Raw genomic sequence first — 19,290 nt, 5'->3', positions numbered from 1 at the left:
TGGACTTGTTCAACCTCACCTTGCTGGATTTGGGCCCTGGATCCAGCCTGTCCAGGGCCCTGTGCAGAGCCCTCCTGCCCTCCAGCAGATCAACACTCACACCCAGCTTGGTGTCATCTGCAAAGATGTCCTTGGTTCCAAGGGGCCCCTCAGTTTCACAATGTCCCTTTGGTTACACCAGGCCCTGCACTGTCACACTGGTCTCCTTGGTTCCATGGGGCCCCAAAATGTGACAATGGACTCCTTGGTTCCATGGGGCTTCACAGTGTCACAATGTTCTCATTGGTGCCGCAGTTTCACAGTGGCCCCTTGGTTCCATGGGGCCCCAGGGTGTCACAAAGGCCCCATGGTCACATGAGGTCCCACACTGTCACAATGCTCTCTGTGGTTCCACAAGTCCCCTCAGTGTCACAATGGACTCCTTGTTTCCACGAGGCCACACAGTGTCACAACGGCCTTCCAGATTCCTTGAGGCCCCAGAGTGTCACAGTGGCCCCTTGGTTACACAAGGTCCTGCAGTGTCACAATGTCCCCTTGGTTCCGTGAGGCCCCGCAGGGTCAGAACGGCCCCTTGGTTCCACTGGGCCCTGGACTCTCCCAATGCTCTCCTTGGTTTCTCAGTGTCCAAATGGTGAAACCCCTGGGTTCCACCAGGCCCCGCAGTGTCACAATGGCCTCTGTGGTTCCACGAGGACCCAGGGTCACGGGGGACTCCCTGCTTCCATTTGGCCCCAGAGCACCACAATGGAGCCCTGGTTCTATGGGGCTGCACAGTGTCACTCTGGTGCTCTCAGTGCCACGAGGCCCTGCAGTGTCACAATGGCCCCAGAGTGTCCCAATCATCACAGAATGACAGAATCAAACAGGCTGGAAAAGACCTTGGAGATCATCAAGTCCAACCAATGCCCTAATACCGCCTTGTCACCCAGACATGCCACTAAGTGCCACTGCAGAGGGACAGTGACTCTGCCACCTCCCCCCTGGCCTGCCCATTCCAATGCCCACTCACCCTTTCTGTGAAGAACTTCTTCCTCTTGTCCAGCCTCAACCTCCCCTGGTCCAGCTCAAGGCTGTGTCTTCTTGTCCTGCCCTCCAGCAGATCCACACTCACACCCAGCTTGGTGTCATCTGCAAATTTGGTGATGGTGGGCTCCATCCGTCACCCAGATCATCAGTGAAGATGTGAAACAGGACTGGGCCCAGCACAGATCCCTGGGGGACAGCAGCAGGGACTGGACACCAGCTGGATGCAGCACCATCCCCACCACTCTCTGGGCCCAGCCTCCAGCCAGCTCTTCCATCTCCCAGCCAGGAGGGAACCTGCCCAAGCCGTGGGCTGCAGCTTTTCCAGGGAATGCTGTCAGAGACAGTGTCAAAGGCTTTGCTGAAGTGCAAATGGACACATCCCCAGCCTTTCCCACATCTACAGCTGGGTCACCTGGCTATAAAAGGAGATCAGGTTGCTCAGGCAGGACCTGCCCCTCTTAAATCCTCGCTGGCTGGTTCTGATCCCTCGGCCATCCTGTGGCTGCCCTGTGATGGCTCTCAAGGTGATCTGTTCCAGAACCTTGCCGGGCACCGAGGTCAGGCTGACAGGCCTGGAGTTCCCCAGATCCTCCTTCCAGCCCTTCTTGGCGATGGGCTCACACTGGCACCTCCAGTGCTCTGGCACCTCCCTGCTGAGCCAGGACTGATGGGAAATGATGGAGAGCAGCTTGGGGAGCTCATCCACCAGCTCCCTCATCCCCCTAGGATGGATCCCATCTGATCCCATACACCTGTGAGCATCTGAGTGGCTCAGCAGGTCACCAGCTGCTTCCTCCTGGATTACAGGGGCCTGTTCTGCTCCCTGTGCCCATCTGCCAGCTCAGAACTCTTGTCCTGAGGATAACCTGTCCTAATATTGAAAATTAATGCAAATAAGGTGTTAAGTAGCTTGGCCTTTTCCTTATCTTTAGTTACACTATTCTACACTGCATCCAATAAAGAGTAGAGGTTCTCCTTATCCCAGGTTTTGCTAATAATTTATTTATAGAAATGTTTTCAATTATTCTTCACAGAAGTGGCCTGGTTAAGTTCTAATTGGGCTTTCACCTCTCAACATCTCTTTCTGAATGACCTAACAAGATCCGTAAACACTTCTAGAGTTGCCGGCCCTTTTTTCCTGAGTTCCCTCAAAAGCTCCATGGGCAGCCAGGGCAGTCATTTTCCTCACCAGCTCATCTTTTGCCACACTGGGACAGGCTGCTCTTTTCCCCTTAAGATTACATTCTTGAAATGTGTCCATCAGTCCTGGACCCCTTTGTTTTTAAGTGCTGTTTCCCTTAAAATTCAGTCCCTGATTTGGTACTCCCCAAGACAGCATCCTAAATAGGCCAAAGTCTGCCCTGCCTAATTCCAGTGTGGAAGTTTTGTTGCTGTCCCTCCTTCTTTCAGAGATCATTGAAAACTTGATTATTTCATGGTCCCAGTGCCCCAGGCAGCCTCCGACCCCCACATCTGCCACCAGCCCTTCTCTGTTTGTGAGCAGCAGGAGACAGAGCTTTCCTTGGGAGTGGGAGTTACCTAAAATTCGGTAAAACAGAAAACTCCTTCACAGCAGTGCAGCATTAAGAAGCAGCATTCTTTATTCAGCCGGATGCACGGGGGATAGCTCCTCCCAAAGCCGAGCATGCTGAGTGCAGGAAAGTTTCTGTTCATGTTCTGTATTTTGCACACATATTCATTGATTATCCTGGACTAAACATACATCTGATAATCATTTCCCCAAAATCATTAACATATTTCCCCTCCCCTTTACCCATGCTCTCTTCTGTCCTGGGGGTCTCTCTGGTGGTCCCTGGTGGTCGTGGACCCCAATGTTCCCGTGGGCCTGGCTGAACTGGCAGGACACTGAGGCTGGTGAACTTCCAGCTCCCCTTCTCACACAATGGGCACTGTGTGGTTTCCACAGGCCTGTGGTTTTGGAAAACAAGCTCCAGGTGTCAGCTCACCTGGTGGAGACAATTTATTATCTGGTGACATGAGGTCACAGAGTGGGCTGTGACATCACAGAGTGGGGTATGTGAGGTCATCGAGCAGCTACGACATCATGGAATGTCTCTGTGACATCACAGAGTAGGCTGTGATGGCAGAGGTCTGACATCATGGAGCATACACTGATGTCACAGAATTTTGCTGTGACATTACAGGGCAGCTCTGTGACATCACAGAATGGATTGTAGCATCAGAGACCATCTGTGTGATATTAAAAAATTGGCTGTGACATCCCAGATCAGGCTGTGACATCACAGAGGGGCTGTGTGACATCCCAGGGGGGCTGTGTGAGGTCACTGGGTTGGTCACTCCACCCCAGCTCCCCCTCACAGTTTCTCCCAACAAGTCCAATGCTGTTCATGCCCAGCGGGGTCCCTGTCCCCCGCTATCCCCCCGGCCCACCTGGAGCCACAGCCTCCACCAAAGGATGTTCCACAGGATCCAGCCCAGAGCCTGACACGGGGAAAAGGGGCCAGGGCTGTGTGACCAGGACATCAAGGCCGTGGATTATCCAGGTCCCTGTGGCCTGGGTTGGGTTCCCCAGGGCAGGAAAGATGTCTGGCAGCTGGAGCAGGCTTAGGGAAGGGCCTCCAAGGTGGGGCTGGAGCCCTTGGGCTGTGAGCAGAGGCTGAGGGAGCTGGGCTTGTCCAGCCCAGAGCAGGGAAGGCTGAGGGGCTCCTCATCCAGGCCTGGCAGTGCCAGCGAGGAGGGGATGGAGAACACAGAGCCAGGCTCTTCACCAGGGGCATGGTGGGAGAAAACCCAAAAGCAGCCTGACCTCCCTTCTCCATCCACCACTGACAGCTTTGCAAATCAGGAATTGTTTGAGCTGTTTTACCTCCACTCCAGGACCAGCATCCTGATACAAGAACTTAATTGTGTTTATATCTATCACAGAACGACATTTGTCTAAAATCAATTTTAGTATGGAAATCACTTGTGGCTGATGGACTCACCAGACCCAGCTGGGACGTTGCACATAGCTCAGAGAAGAGCGTGATTGTTATTAAATTGTGCCCTGTTCAACTGTGGTCTGTTGGCCATGAAGAGAAACTTTCCGTGCCTCTGAGTCTCACCAGTTCCTGACCCCCAAAGGACACAAACCTGATGAGTTGTGGTTCACACTCCAGTGGTGGCACTTGGAGCTCCCTCCATCCCCAGAGCAGAGCTGCCTTGTCCCAGAAAGTCCCTGGCAATGCAGGGATGAAGGAAACAGGACAGGCTGTGGGGATCAGGGGCAGGGCTTAGCCAGGGATTTGGGGTGGTTGTGAGCCCAGGGCAGGACCCGGCCCTTGGCCTTGGTGAACCTCATCCCATTGTCCTGGGCCCATGGCTCCAGCCTGTCCAGATCCCTCTGCAGAGCTTCCTGCCCTCCAGCACAGCCACACTCCCACCCAGCCTGGGCTCACCTGGAACTGACTGAGGGTGCCCTCGATGGCCTCGTCCAGATCAGCAATAAAGAGATTTCACTGACCTGGCCCCAGTCCTGAGCCCTGGGGACACCCCTGGATGTGACTCAATTCCTCAGCTGCTCTGAGTGCCAGGGCTTGGATGAGGGAAATGGTGGGGAGTGGGGACAAAGTGCTGTTGATTGTCAGCCTTGAAGTGTTTTGATTTTCATATCTGTTCAGACAGCATTAGAAGGTGTGGGGGGTCAATATAAATTGGACATTGCTGATATCAATCCATAAACAGGAAAAGAACAATTCTCTCTGCATTGTTTTCTATATAGTATATTCACTTTGACTACACATCTGAAATCGGTCTAATTAACCACAGAAGAATTGAAGACGTAAATTATTCCAATAGGCTTTCTTGTTTGGATGTTTTAAATAAATCTTTATGACCATTTCCCACTGAAGTCCTGAACTGAAGAACTCAAGAAAGAAGAGGCCTCTGGAGTAGGAAAATTAATCAGCAACCTCCAAGGGGCTGAGGATCCATCCCCATCAGAGCAGCAATGAGCAGAAATGGGCAGAGCTTTGTGGCTGCCCCAGCTCTGGGATGGGCCCTGGGCCTGGAGCAGGAGCAGCTCTGGAGGGCCCCAAGGCCGGGGCTCTTGTGCTGGCCTGGGCAGATGGGATGGCAGCAGGGGCTGCAGAGCTCTCAGCAGCTGAGGCCGAGGGGAGCAGGGCAGCCAGGGAGCCTCCTTGTGCCTTGGGCAAGCCCCTTCCCCCATGGCTGGGGCTGAGTCCTGGCTGAGCTGCAGCTGCTGCTGTGCCCTTGGCAGGGGCTGAGGCCGTGGGGCCAGTGGCCAGAGCAGCCTGGCCTGAGCAGAGCTGTGGGGCCAGAGGCGGCTGGGCTGTGCTGGGGAGAGGCCCTTGGTGCTGCACAGAGCTCAGGGCAGCTGGCAGAGCTTGCAGGGAGCTGGGCTGGGCTACGAGAGCCTGGCCCAGAAACCATCAGTGTCCATCTCAGCCTGGCTGAGCGTGCAGGGGCAGGACTCAGCCCAGGCCTTGTGGGGCAGGGCCAGCGCCTGTGCAAGGCATTGAAAACAGGCAAGTGCCCGAGAGAGGAGGCTGCTCTGTGCCCTTGGGGGCATGGACACAGCAGGGAGGGGGCCCAGGACATTTGTCAGCGCCAGCCTCTGTCCCCAGCCCTTGGCAGCCCTGAGCCCAGCTTTGGCCTGGGCTGAGTTTGGCTGTGGCCCAGCTCCATCCTGCTGCGGGGCTCAGGGCCTGTTCCCGGCCATGGCCAGCCCTGGCCGGCCTCTCTGCTGGCCCAGAGGCCGGCAGAGCCCGGGGCAGGGCTGTCTGTGCAGCCCCACAGGTGCCCCGGGCTGGGCAGGAGCTGGCAGAGGCTGCCCAGCAGGGAGGCCATGGGGCACAGAGCCCCAAGGCTGCCGTGGGCACCACGGCACAGGGGCCGTTCCCAGCCGCAATGCTCCTGTCCTGGGCTGGGCCTGCACAGGGGCTGTGGCACCATGGCTGGGCCAGCACAGGGCCACCAAGGGGCCACGCAGCCGCTGCCGGGGCTGGCAGCAAGGCCGGGCACAGACAAGGAATTGCTGAGCGTGGCCTGCGCTGGCCAGGGCTGACTGTGCCAAAGGCAGAGCTCAGCTGCCCTTGGGGGCTGCAGGAACACTCAGGAGCCCAAAGAGCCTCCATGGCTGTGCTGGAGACCAAGGCTGGAGCAGGGAAATGCAGGGCTGCTGCGCCATGGCGAGGGCATGGAATTCCAGCACACACCTCAGCTCTCGGATGATCCCGGCACCGTGCTGGGCCCTGTTTCAGCCTGGAGCAGAGCAGATGTTGATGGCACAGGAGCCCTGCGGGGCTGGCAGGGACCTGCAGCTTGCAAGGTGCTCTGCTCTCCCTCAGCTCCTCTCTGAGAGATCCAATCCCAGCTGGGCACCTCAGGGCACAAGTGGCACTGCCTGTTCAAGGGCACACAGCTGATGTCTGCCTGGAAAGGGGCACAGGTTTTAATACCTGTACATTTCATATTATAGAAGCACATTTTATTGTCTGGGTCACTCGAGTACTTTAAAGGTAAGGCAGTTTTCCTGCCTGGAAAACAAATTTCCTGGATCTACTGCATTCTTCTACTGATGGCAGGGGAAGAAATACTGATCTTCCCCCCTCCCTTTGCCACCAACATTCAGTCTAATATTTCATGACCCTCTTCCTTCAAGTGTTTCCAGCTCTCCTGTTTAAATGGCCATGTCGAAGGACATCGCTTCATTTCGAGCAGCTGGATCTAGGTCCTTCCTGTTGCTCCCACATTTCCTCCTGTAGCTGTTCTCTGGTCGTTCCAATGCATCTCTCTTGACTGGCTTCATGCTTTGAGCTTCAGGGAGTTCCCCAGTCTTTCAGAAGCTGAAATAACACCTTAGAATTTTAGTTGTATTTTTGTCCTTTATATCACCTCTTTCTATTCCTTTGTCTAAAATTCTTCCTGTATGGCAATCCCTTGTGGGTGGTGGACATGTCAGATATTGCTGGGATGTCACAAGGAGCTGAGGGAAGTGTTTTCTTGTTTCTTAAATGTTATCATGTTCACAATTTTTATGTTGGCCATGAAGAGAAACCTTCCTGTGCCTCGGAGTCTAACCAGTTCCTGGTCCATCAAAGGAGACAAACCTGATGAGTTGTGGTTCCCACTCCAGTGGCTGCACTTGGAGCTCCCTCCATCCCCAGAGCAGAGCTGCCTTGTCCCAGAAAGTCCCTGGCAATGGAGGGATGAAGGAAACAGGACAGGCTGTGGGGATCAGAGGCAGGGCACGGCCAGGGAGAAGAATGACTTTTGCATTTGATGGAGCTGTGCCTTCCCTTGGCTTTGTTGGCTGACAAGAAATGAACATCCCTCTGTGTCTCGGGCGGCTCCTTCTCCAGGGAAAGCAGGTGGGAGTTGGAGCCAAGGAGCTGAAAGCTGCAGGTGCAGCCTGGGCTGGAGGGAGCTCAGATTTGCACAAGGCTGCTCTGAGTGCCAGGGCTTGGATGGGGGCAATGGTGGGGTGGGGGTAGGGACAGAGTCTGATTGATTGTCAGCCATAAAGGGTCTTGATTTTCATATCTATTCCAACTGCATGAGGAGGTTCTTGGATTTAGTGTCAATTGGAGATTGCACATATCAATGAATTAACTGGAAATAGAAAACTTAAACAGCACCAAACATATTTTCTCACTGTCGTTGTAAAAATAATACATTCTCTCTGAATACAGTTCTGAAATGTGCTTAATTATCTACAAAAGATTTGAGAACTTAAATCAAATTATTCCCAGAAGCTTGGCTTGTTAAAGGTGTTCTGAACATTAATGAGCCCTGGGGCACTGGATTGCTGAACTGAAGAGCTGAAGGCTGAAGAGGCCTCTGGAGCAGTAAAATCCAGCAGCAGCCTCCAAGGTGCTGAGGATGTCAGCAGCCCCCACTGAGGCCATCCCTGCCCAGAGACCGTGGGGGAATGGGCAGACAAGGAGAGCGTCCCTGGGGCTGGGGCAGCAGAACTCAGAGGCACCAGCGGCTCCAGCTGGGAAATGGAGTGTGGGATGGGGCTGTGAAAGCCCTGCCTGGGCTATGCCAAGCAGGACACACAAGCCCTGACCCCCATCCCCCAGACAATTCTCTCAAGGAGACATTTAAAAGGAATTACAATTATTTGTGTGCTCTGAGTTGGATACACTGGAGAAATACCCACAAGGGATTCTCAGGAGCTCCAAACAACAAAACAGCCTTTACTGGGAACTTTAGAAAATCAGAGCAACTTTGGCAAAAGGTTTAATATGACATTCAATGAAGAAAAAGCACTTCTCAAAGCATTAACTTGGCCCATTCACTGCACAATCTCTAAGCCTGTTCATTTTAAGTTAATCAACATTTCCAAGTGCATGGAAGTAGTAGACAGAAAGAGAGAAAGGCAAAAACACTTTTAGAGAAGCACACACAGAGCTACCATCTCCTGTTTTCCCGTGGTGTTCAGATAGAAAATCCAAGAGGAGGTAGGGTCAAGATGTGTGCTTGCCTTGTGGTCAGCCTTAAATACCCCTTGGTCTTCGTGGGCCCTTTCCCCAGGTGGGACTTGGGGTCATTTGGTCACTCAGGAGCTGGGCTGGGGCTCCAGAGGTGGCTGTGGAGCATTGCCTGTGCTGTGCCAGGGACTGGCAGCCACTGCTGGGCTGGGATAGAGGCTCTGGGGGGATTGGGGTTCCAGGGCAGGGCAGGGCTGGGGTTCCAGGGCAGGGCAAGGCTGGACCTGCCCCTTCCTCCCCCACACAGGAAATGTTTCCAGGCAACAATCTCCTCCAGTTTGTCACAACAGGAATGTTGGAGGTAAAATCCTGATTGTGGTCATGGGTGCCTGTAGTGAGCTTGGCAGAAGAATGGTTAAACAGCAAGGGACATGAAACTGTAAAATTGGTCAAAGTGTGAGGGGCTACGTGACTGCTGCAACGGTCAGCATGACCCTGGGTATAGAAATCAAGATATGTAGAAATCAGAGTTTGCAAGAATCAGAATGCTGAAAACTGCTTGGTATGTAGAAATAGATAGAGAAGAACCAAAAAGTATCAACCACAAGAACAGCAAGAGCAACCGAATAAGACAGATGCGCAAATCACACAGCAACCAATCATGAGCTTGGCTTTTGCAATATGCATGAACTAATTAACAAGTATATATAAACTTTGTAATTTGTTGCAATAAACTGAGACTTGATGATCATGATATCATGAGTCTTGTCTCCCGCGGCACTTCTCCGACAAATGGTGACCCCGACGTGATCCGAGGCAAGGGCAGGAGAGGTGCTCCGTTGGGTTCGGGTCCTGCAGCTGGAGGGACGGCGACAGAGCTGCCAGTTTTTGCTCCGCGCCCTGAGTGACCGCAGCGGTGGGCTCAGCTGATACATGCTGCCGAAGCTTGAAGGGGCCAGCAACGGTACCGACGCAACCATGGACAGGCAAGCAGCATATGATTTATTTAGTGCTTTTCTCAGAAAAAGACAGGTTAGGGGGATTGACTTAGATAAGGATCTCCCTTCGCTCTTACATCATGCTCATTCTTATGGCTTTTTTGTAAACCCCCATACTGTTCATGAACTTTCAGAATGGAGAAGATATGGGGATAAGTTGTGGGAATTAGTGTTAGATGATGATAAACCGGGCAAGAAAATGAGTAAACTTTGGAGAGTGGTCCATAACGAATTGTTGATGTGTCAGGCAGAAAAAAGGGCGGTAGAAGGGGTACGAACAGCTCAGGAGAAAAATAAGGAATATGAACCCTCGCTTCTCTCCAGTGAGCCAAACCCTTCGGTTCTCACAAACTTTCCCGTCCCCATCTCTGCTTCTGCAATGCCTGTACCTCCCACAGACACTGGTGGCATTGAGGTGCGACCGTCAGCTCCCCCTTTACCCCCACCGCCGCGTCCCCCTCCAGGCATACAAAACGTTACTGTAGCACCCGCCCTGCAACATCCTCCGTCTCCCGGCCAGGAGCCTGTCCCTGGGGCAGAATCTGACCTCGCGGAGGCCATGGCTAAAGAGAGACGTGAGGTATGGGCTGCTGTCGCACGGGAGGGTATGCAGACAGGGGACGCTGAGCTCTTTACAGCAGCACAAGAAACCCTTGCTTTTCCAGTGATATTTACGCCAAATGCTCAAGGGGGGTACACTGCGCAGGTCCAGAGCCTTGACTGGAAAATTGTAACGCAGCTGCGTGCCACTGTGGGGAGCTATGGTATTACCAGTGAGCCCGCTAGGCAAATGCTTGATTTTATTTTTAATGCTCATACCTTATTACCGTCCGATGTTAGGGGAATGGCCAAATTGATTTTTACCCCGCATCAACACTTACTTTTTGAGGCACGCTGGAGAGAGGAAGCGGTAAGAAACGCCAATTTACCTAGGGCTCAGGGCGACCCTTTAGCAGGGCTTACTGTAGCCGAGCTTCTGGGAGAGGGTGCCCATGTACGTCTGGAACAACAGGCTGCCCTAGGACCTGACAAATTAAGGGAAGCCACAATAGTAGCAAGAAGAGCGATAGACAAGGTCAAAACCCCGGGTGGAGTCCCAATGTATATGGGGATTAAACAGGGTAGAGAGGAGCCTCTTGGCACCTTCGTGGATAAGATAATGGAAGCATTGTCCAAAGCAGGGGTGGCTGATTATATGCAGGATGCCCTACTCAAACAGTGTATACTGCAGAATAGCAATTCTACAACCAGAAATTTGATTACTTCCTTTCCTGGGGATTGGACCGTCCAAGCATTGTTAGAGAAGGCTGCTTCAGTGCCAGTTGGGTCTCAGGCGTTAATAGTTAATGCTTTACAAGAAATAGGACAGGGGTTACGGGAACAAGCAATAAGCTCTCAAAATCAGGTTTTAGCAGCCCTTGCTCCCCTTCAAGCTGCAGCTGCGCGCCCCCATTCTAACACTACTGGAGAGGCACGAACAAGATGCTACCGCTGTGGAAACTTAGGTCACATTCGAAAAGAATGCGGAGCGACAGGAGTTTGGTGCCGCAGATGCCAATCAAATACCCACAACTCCAATGCATGCCGAAAGAAGCAGGGAAACTCCCAGAGCAGCGCGAACAGCGGCCGCGCCGGGACACAAATGGCAGCTGCAGGAGCGAAACCTCCCAGCAACTCCAACCTGCCACCTGCGGGAGCCTCGGCTTGGACTTGGCAGCCGCAGTAGAGACTGATCTCTTGACCTCAAAACCATATAAGATTCCAATGGGAATTCATGGCCCCCTACAAATACACGGACAAACTATGGGAGGACTCATTATTGGCCGCTCTTCAGCCGCTATATTAGGCCTCTTTGTGGAACCAGGAATCATCGATGCCGATTGTTGCGGCGAAATTATGATCATCGCTCATACGTCATATCCCCCAGTGACGGTACCAAAAGGTCAAAGAATTGCTCAGCTAATCCCACTCCCACAAATGACCAAGGGATTGGAACCTATGTCCCGGGTCCCTAGAACTCCAGAAGGATTTGGTTCGACAGGAGGTCTTGCATTGCTTACCCTAGACCTTAACACCCGCCCCAAAAAATCTTGCCGCCTGATTCATCAAGGACATAGCATTGTGCTTAAAGGACTTTTAGATACGGGTGCAGATACTAGCGTCATCGATCCAGGTCATTGGCCTGCGTCTTGGCCCACTCAGCCTGCAGCAACCACGGTGAGCGGTATTGGTGGGATGACACTTGCGAGCCGTACCCCGGTGCTGACTGTTGAGATTGAAGGGAGACAGGCGTCTGCAGCACTTTCTATAACAACTTTACCACCTGCTGTCCAATGTCTAATTGGTCGTGATGTCCTAGCTCAGTTGGGACTAGTCCTTACCAACGATCATTCTTTTCAGTGACGGCCATTGTTTGGACTTTCCCACTACCACTTACATGGACTACTAACGAGCCTGTGGTAGTTAAGCAGTGGCCTTTGAAACGGGAAAGTCTGGAGCAGGCACACCTGCTGGTTGATGAACAATACAGGCAAGGACACCTTAGGCCCTCTACAAGCCCTTGGAACACTCCGATTTTTGTTATTCGAAAAAAGTCAGGCAATTATCGGCTTTTGCATGATCTTAGAGCGGTAAATGATCAGATGGAACCTATGGGAGCACTGCAACCTGGTCTGCCGAATCCTGCTATGTTACCGCAAGAGTGGCCTATCTTAGTGATAGATTTGAAAGACTGCTTTTTTACCATTGCTCTGCATCCTGCGGATACTAAAAGGTTTGCTTTTACTCTCCCTGCTCTCAATCGTGGTGAGCCAGATAAGAGATTTGAATGGACAGTTCTGCCACAAGGAATGCGCAATTCCCCCACAATTTGTCAGCTGTATGTGGATGCAGCACTGCAACCGTTAAGACAACGCATGCCTAATACTATCATCTATCATTACATGGATGATATTTTGTTTGCACAAGCAACCCCCTTTACAGATTCTCAAATTCATGATATCCTGCATACTTTGGAGAAGTCTTCTCTTACCATCGCACCTAATAAAATTCAAACTTCTGCTCCATGGAAATACTTGGGATGGATAATCACTCAACAGCGAATCACACCGCAGAAGTTACATATTCAGACATCAGTCACCACTTTACATGAAGCACAAAGGCTTTTGGGCGACCTACAATGGCTCAAACCAGTCACTGGAATTCCTAATATCCTTTTAGACAAACTACGTCCACTGCTCAAAGGAACCGATCCCTGTACTCCAGTTCATTTATCGTCAGATCAGCGTCACGCATTACACGATATTACGCATTGCATCTCTACCGGTTTTGTGAGACGTCTTGATCCTGATCTTCCCCTACATTTGACCATTTGGAACACTGAAGATCACCTATTGGGGGCTGTCACCCAGCATGAAAAGAAAACGGGGGAGACGGTGGTGTTAGAATGGATATCACCCCCATTACAGCAAAAAAGAACAGTAACTTCTAAGGTCGACAGCCTGGCAGCACTTATTAAGAAGGGACGTACTCGCATTTTGGAAATAAGTGGCTCAGAACCAGTAAAAATTAATTTACCCATGGAAAAATCCACCTTGGACTGGTACGTTTTAAACTCTGCACCCCTCGCTGAAGCATTGCTTTCATCTCCAGCTACTGTTAGCACAGGATCCCTCACACCCAAACAATTACAATGGATAGGAAAATGGGAATGGATACAGAAACCCCTCAGAAAAGAGAAGCCTATCCCAAATGCCATTACGGCTTTTACGGACGCAGGTCGCAGATCACACAGAGCGGCTGTGGTCTGGAAAATAGAACAGCAATGGCATCACCAGATACTGGAAGCAACGCCTCATGATAACTTACAGACATTAGAATTAATGGCGGTTATTTGGGCAGTGTCTCACTTATTGGGGCCACTGAATGTTGTTTCTGACTCACTCTATGTTGTAGGGGTGGCGTCAAGGATTGAAGACGCCGCCATCAAAGAGGTCCAGAATCGGCGGCTCTATGAACTCTTTCTTCAATTGAAGCGCGCCTTAAGGAACAGAAGAGAAGCATACTCTATTATACATGTCCGCAGCCACAAATGGAATGAAGGGCTGGGAGCGGGCAATGCCATAGCCGACAAATTAGTGTCAATCGCTCGTCAAGTAGCGCTTCCACGACAAACACTGGCCCGAGAGAACCATGCTATCTTCCACCAGAATGCTAAAGGTTTAGCACAGGAGTTCCACATTCCTCTGGAAGAAGCTAGAGCTATCGTTAAGGCCTGCCCCGTATGTAGCCATCACAATAAGGGAGTAGGCCTAGGAATAGGAGTAAATCCACGAGGCCTACAGGCTAATGAAATTTAGCAGATGGATGTCGCTCATGTCTCTAGCTTTGGTCGTCTGAAGTATGTCCATGTGACCATTGATACTTATAGCCATTACATATGGGCTGCCGCTCAGACAGGAGAACGGGCCCTTCATGTGGAACGACACTTCAATAGCTGCATCGCGGTCATGGGAGTACCACAGAGGATTAAGACTGATAATGGCCCTGCTTATTGCAGTAAGCGTATTGCTCGCTTTATGCAAACATGGAACATCACACACGTTACAGGGATTGCAAACTCCCCTACTGGACAAGCAATAGTAGAAAGGGCTAATGGAACACTCAAACAATACCTGGAGAAATACACTGATGTAGTTAGCATACAGGACAGGCTATTAAAGTGCTTGTTTGTACTTAATCACTTATGCATTTTTGGAGATAGAAAATCACCTGCAGTAATTACCCACTTTACTTCTAAAACTCCTGCCCCTTCACAAATAGTGGTCAGATATAGAGATCCAAAAACAGGAATTTGGCAAGGTCCAGCAAAGGTACTGTACTGGGGCAGGGGTTATCTGTGTGTTTCCACACCAACAGGTACTGTGTGGGTCCCAGCTAAGTGGGCACGCCCTACCAATGACCAGCCCGGAGCAGAGAAGGAGGCGGCGCCTTCAGAAGACGATCTCCAGGATCCTGCATAAAGTAGAAGAAGAGTTGCAGATTAAGTTCCATATCGACTCAGAAAGAGAAGTTGAAGACTGCCTCCTACCTTGTTTAGCTAGAGACTTTAACCGCTCTTGTCCGCTTGCTTGCTTGACTTGTAATAGCTATGACCACCAATCTTGGGTAAAGATATATTGTGGAGGGTGCTCTCAACGTTGGTGGGTTTATCAGCATCACCTTACCTCTGCATACTGGTGTCGTACCTGTCAGCGCCAGTGGAACTCTGACTCACCGCAACGTGCCTTAACTCAGCTAACAGGTCAACCTATCGGGGAGAGTCTGAGATTAATAGAGAATAGGGAAGACCTGGAATTAAGAAATCTAGCTTGGAGGGTACAGCATTTGGCAAAAAGAATTCTGGGTACCAAAAGGACAGGAATTTTAGATTCCTGCTGCCAAGATGGTGTTGGGATCCCCATTCAGCGGCAAATTGGCCCAGAAGAGTGGGACAATCAGTGTAGAAGGTTTAGTCATCGCAGCCGTACTGCTAAGCGTGCGGGCGTATGTTCCGCCTCAACCTAAAACGAATGTATGGGTCACAATGGCAAATCTAACAGGGCAAGAGTCCATTTGTCTTGCCTTATCTTCCCCAGGTAATCCGTTTTCCACTTGTCTAGTCGGTCTCCCATTAGACATGTGGCCGTGTCCTGAACACATTCCAACCTGCAACAATTCAAATTTGAATACAACAGTGGATCACTGGGATGCGTGGGTGCCTTACTTACCCATCGCCCCGGTGGAACCTCAAGAGTTAGAACTACTAGGGGCAGTCGGAATGGATTGCTGTTTGTACTTTAACTGGTCAAGTAAGCAGCAGAAAATTAATGGGTCTGCAGTTGTTGTCAATTCCACCTTACCAGTTTACAGAAATAGTAGCAACTGGTGCCAATACACGACCAGAAATGTTTCAAAGTCATCAAATAATCCCCTCTCTTTACCCAGAGGAACATTCTTGATTTGCGGTGACAGAGCATGGGCTGGCATACCTTCCAAATAAAGGGAGGTCCTTGTTCGTTAGGAAGACTGTCGTTACTGACACCCAACACCTCAATGATATTAAACATGGCTCAGCGTCATCATGGCAGCAGAATGCAACGCAGCGTGCATAGCTTCACCAGTAAATGTCAAGATAATGTTAGATTTTGGTCCCCTGAGGCGATTATTGCTGCCTCATTCTTAGCGCCTGGTGTTGCCTCAGCAGGAGCATTAGCTCAACTCAACAAGCTAGGATGCTGGCTAGCTAAACAAACGAATGCTACATCAAAGGCCCTAAGCGACCTGCTTTTAGATGTGGACTCAGTGAGACATGCTACACTGCAGAATAGGGCTGCTATAGATTTTTTATTGCTAGCCCAAGGTCATGGTTGTGAAGAATTTGAAGGGATGTGCTGCATGAACTTATCCAATCATTCTCAATCCATCCACAAACAAATACGAAAATTGACTGAGCTAACTCAGCAGCTAAAGGTAGAGGATGGGTTAAGTTTAGAAGGCTGGCTAAAGGGATTAGGAATAGGTCCATGGTTAAGAGACATTATTAAATACGGCATAATGGTCCTAAGCATTATTGTGATACTTTTACTTGTTTTGCCCTGTGTGTTTACTTGCTTGCAAGGCTTGATACAACAACTTTCGCAGAAAATGCTGAATGCACACCTTGTTGTGCAAAAAGAAAACAGGGGAAGTGTAGAGAGCTTGGCAGAAGAATGGTTAAACAGCAAGGGACATGAAACTGTAAAATTAGTCAAAATATGAGGGGCTACGTGACTGCTGCAACGGTCAGCATGACCCTGGGTATAGAAATCAGGATATGTAGAAATCAGAGTTTGCAAGAATCAGAATGCTGAAAACTGCTTGGTATGTAGGAATAGATAGAGAAGAACCAAAAAGTATCAATCACAAGAACAGCAAGAGCAACCGAACGAGGCAGATGCGCAAATCACACAGCAACCAATCATGAGCTTGGCTTTTGCAATATGCATGAACTAATTAACAAGTATATATAAACTTTGTAATTTGTTGCAATAAACTGAGACTTGATGATCATGATATCATGAGTCTTGTCTCCCGCGGCACTTCTCCGACAAACGGGGAAAAGCCTCAGCCCTGCAGGGCCAGGAGCTGCCGGGCTCTGCCTGAGCAGCTCAGCCAGAGGGAAGGGAGCTGCTCCCCATGGGAACCAGGAGCAATGGGCTGGAGCACCTCGTTCTGGGGCACAGCCCAAATTCTGTGAGGGAGTAACAGAGTTATTCATGTGCATGGGTGTGTCAGCACTGCAGGTGCTGTGCCTGCAAACACATGGCTCGAGATGTGCAAAAGAATTCTGCAACTCTTGGCTGGATCAGGATGTCAGCAGTGCTGAACTCCAGCTTAGTGCAAAGCAAACACTTTACATCTCTGCTCATATCTGCTAGATTTTTTACATCAGGGTATCCAGAGAAAAGCAAATATTTTCACTGTTTATCAGAAATGTATCTCATTTTGCTGTACATTTCTTTTTCAGGACGTGTTATCTGCTTAAAAAGTAAAAGAAAAAAGAAAAGAAAAAACAAGAAAAATATGAAAGAGAAAAGCAAGAAACAAATGTGTAGTGAAAATCTTCTGTAACTTTGGATTAAGAGGTAACTGATCTTTTTAAAAGGAGAACTCATTTACTTTGTGCATGGATTACTTCTGATGCCTGGATCCATCTTACAGACTGACCTCAGCATCATTTTTTTAAAGATTTTGGGGTTTGTTTCCAGTATTTGGATTTTTTTTTTTAATTGGAGTTGAAGCAATAGGAGGATAAGAGATGGATTGTGCATGACTGTGTCTTGAGGGCAAAGATATTGCAGTTTGAAACTTGGACCAAAACTATTGAAAATTGAACTTACAAATCCCAGTGCACTGTGTGACAGCAGCTTTTCCTGTGGGATGTGCAGCATCACAAAGACTTCATCAGTGGGGTTGGGGGTGCTTGGAGCTTTGTCCTGTGCCACTCTGGGATGTCATGAACCAGGACTTCACCTGCCACCAGCCCAGCTCACCCTCTGCCACCGCAGCTCCTTGGGCCTTGTGTCCCCAGAGCAGACACAAAGTGTTTCTGCTGCTCCCCCTTTGCACACATCCACAGAGAGCTGGGATTTTTCCAAGTCTCGTGTCTCCACTGGGCCATATTCCCAAAGAACCAGCAACACATCCTGATGAATACAGTGAGTTATGTGGATGGTTGTCAGCTCCACTGCCTGCCTAGAAATCCTGAAACTGCTTCTAAATGCTGCTCCTTCAGCTCCTGGACACCTTCTCACACAGAGCTGGGGAAAAATTCCCCTGGCCACCTGCTAAAAGGTGAGTTATGCCAAAGTTAGAGCTCTGTGGGAAATCTCTCTCCCTCCCTGTCCTTTTAATGTATCTGTGCATGGGGGTGTGCATGGATGTGTCTTGTATGCAAAGGAAGGAGCGTGCAAGCAACGTGACTGACACTGTCATTGTCCATGCTATTCCATACCCATGGGTACAGAGACATTATGGATACACTGGCACAGACAGGGCCTTCTGTCCATGGGTACAGAGACATCCAAGAGCCCCTGGCACACACAGAGCCTTCTGTCCATGGCTACAGAGACATCCAAGAGCCCCTGGCACACACAGAGCCTTCTGGCCATGGGTACAGAGACATCCAAGAGCCCCTGGCACACACAGAGCCTTCTGTCCATGGGTACAGAGACATCCAAGAGCCCCTGACACACACAGGCCTGGCACACACAGGCCTGGCAGCACAGGTTGCTTTCCCCACAGGCTGCAGGAGATGAGAACACAACATTTGCCAACATTGACTCAAGCCACAGCTGCGGGTGCTCCCCGTGAACCTCAGCTCTGGCACCACTGTCTGCCCCAAGCTTCAGGGGCTGCAGTGGGAGCCCGGCTGGGCTCTGCCCTGGGGCCATCCTGCAGGGACAGCTGCAAACAGGGAGCATTCCCTTGCCACCAAGAGCCAAGCCAGGGCTGCAGGGCAGCTGCTCCAGCCCGGACTGCACTGCTGAGTGCTGTGCTCTGGGGCTGGGGCTCCCCGCACAGGGGACTGGACTGGTGTGCCACAGGAGACAGAGAAGCTGCAGCTTCAGCCTAACTGAGGTGGGTGCGTGGGCTGGGAAGAGTGGGGAGGCTCAAGGGCATTCACAGAGCTCATCCTGATGCAAGGACGAGGAAAAGGGAGTGGGAACTCAGCAGTGAGGAGAGCTGAGGGCTGGAGAGCAGCTCTGAAGGATGCTAAAATCCCACCAGACCTCTGAGACATTGCTGCTCCTCAGCCAGCGCCAGGATGAGTCCCTAAGCCTGGGGCTCGGCCTTCCTCATGGTGAGGGGCATCAAGGAAGGCAGCAGTGTGATGGAGACTGCCATGGGCTGGGAACTCACTGCGGGAAAAGAGGGAGCAGTTGGGAAGTAAAAGGCAGGTGGGAGAGAGAACAGTTCAGAGAAGGGCTGAGCTACTGCAAAATGTCATTTGGGGTCATCCCAGATTGATTTCATTTCAGAAGTTATTGAACAGGTTTATTTTTTGGGTGGTGGCATGTTTTCCCTTGGAGGTGTACACTCTGCAAACTTGAGCTGTGTTGCTGAAATGCTCAAGCAAGGCAGTGCTGCAGGTCACACCATTTCTTCTTTGGCTGATTCTGGCCCGGTGCTGAGCTCCAGCAGAGCCCTGGCAGAGCCCAGAGCAGCCTCAGCACCCGCAGAGCCCGGCTGCAAGGAGAGAAAGCAGAAAGCGCCCCTCAGCTGAAGGCTCCTGTCCCCTTGTCCCAGCCGCCCGCGGTGCCCAGGCC

At 50.9% G+C, this 19,290-nt stretch overlaps 2 pseudogenes; one reads left to right on the top strand and one right to left on the bottom strand.

The window, feature by feature from the left end:
• The window catches only part of LOC128820668 (uncharacterized), a 1,438,581-nt pseudogene that overhangs the window by 456,966 nt on the left and 962,325 nt on the right, over positions 1-19,290 (top strand).
• Positions 1-19,290, bottom strand: part of LOC128820667 (uncharacterized) — a 2,212,279-nt pseudogene that overhangs the window by 1,770,152 nt on the left and 422,837 nt on the right.

The sequence above is a fragment of the Vidua macroura genome, chromosome 30 (genome assembly GCF_024509145.1).
Source record: "Vidua macroura isolate BioBank_ID:100142 chromosome 30, ASM2450914v1, whole genome shotgun sequence".
NCBI classification, from domain to species: Eukaryota; Metazoa; Chordata; class Aves; order Passeriformes; family Viduidae; genus Vidua; species Vidua macroura.
This window is presented reverse-complemented; position numbering and strand designations above follow the sequence as displayed.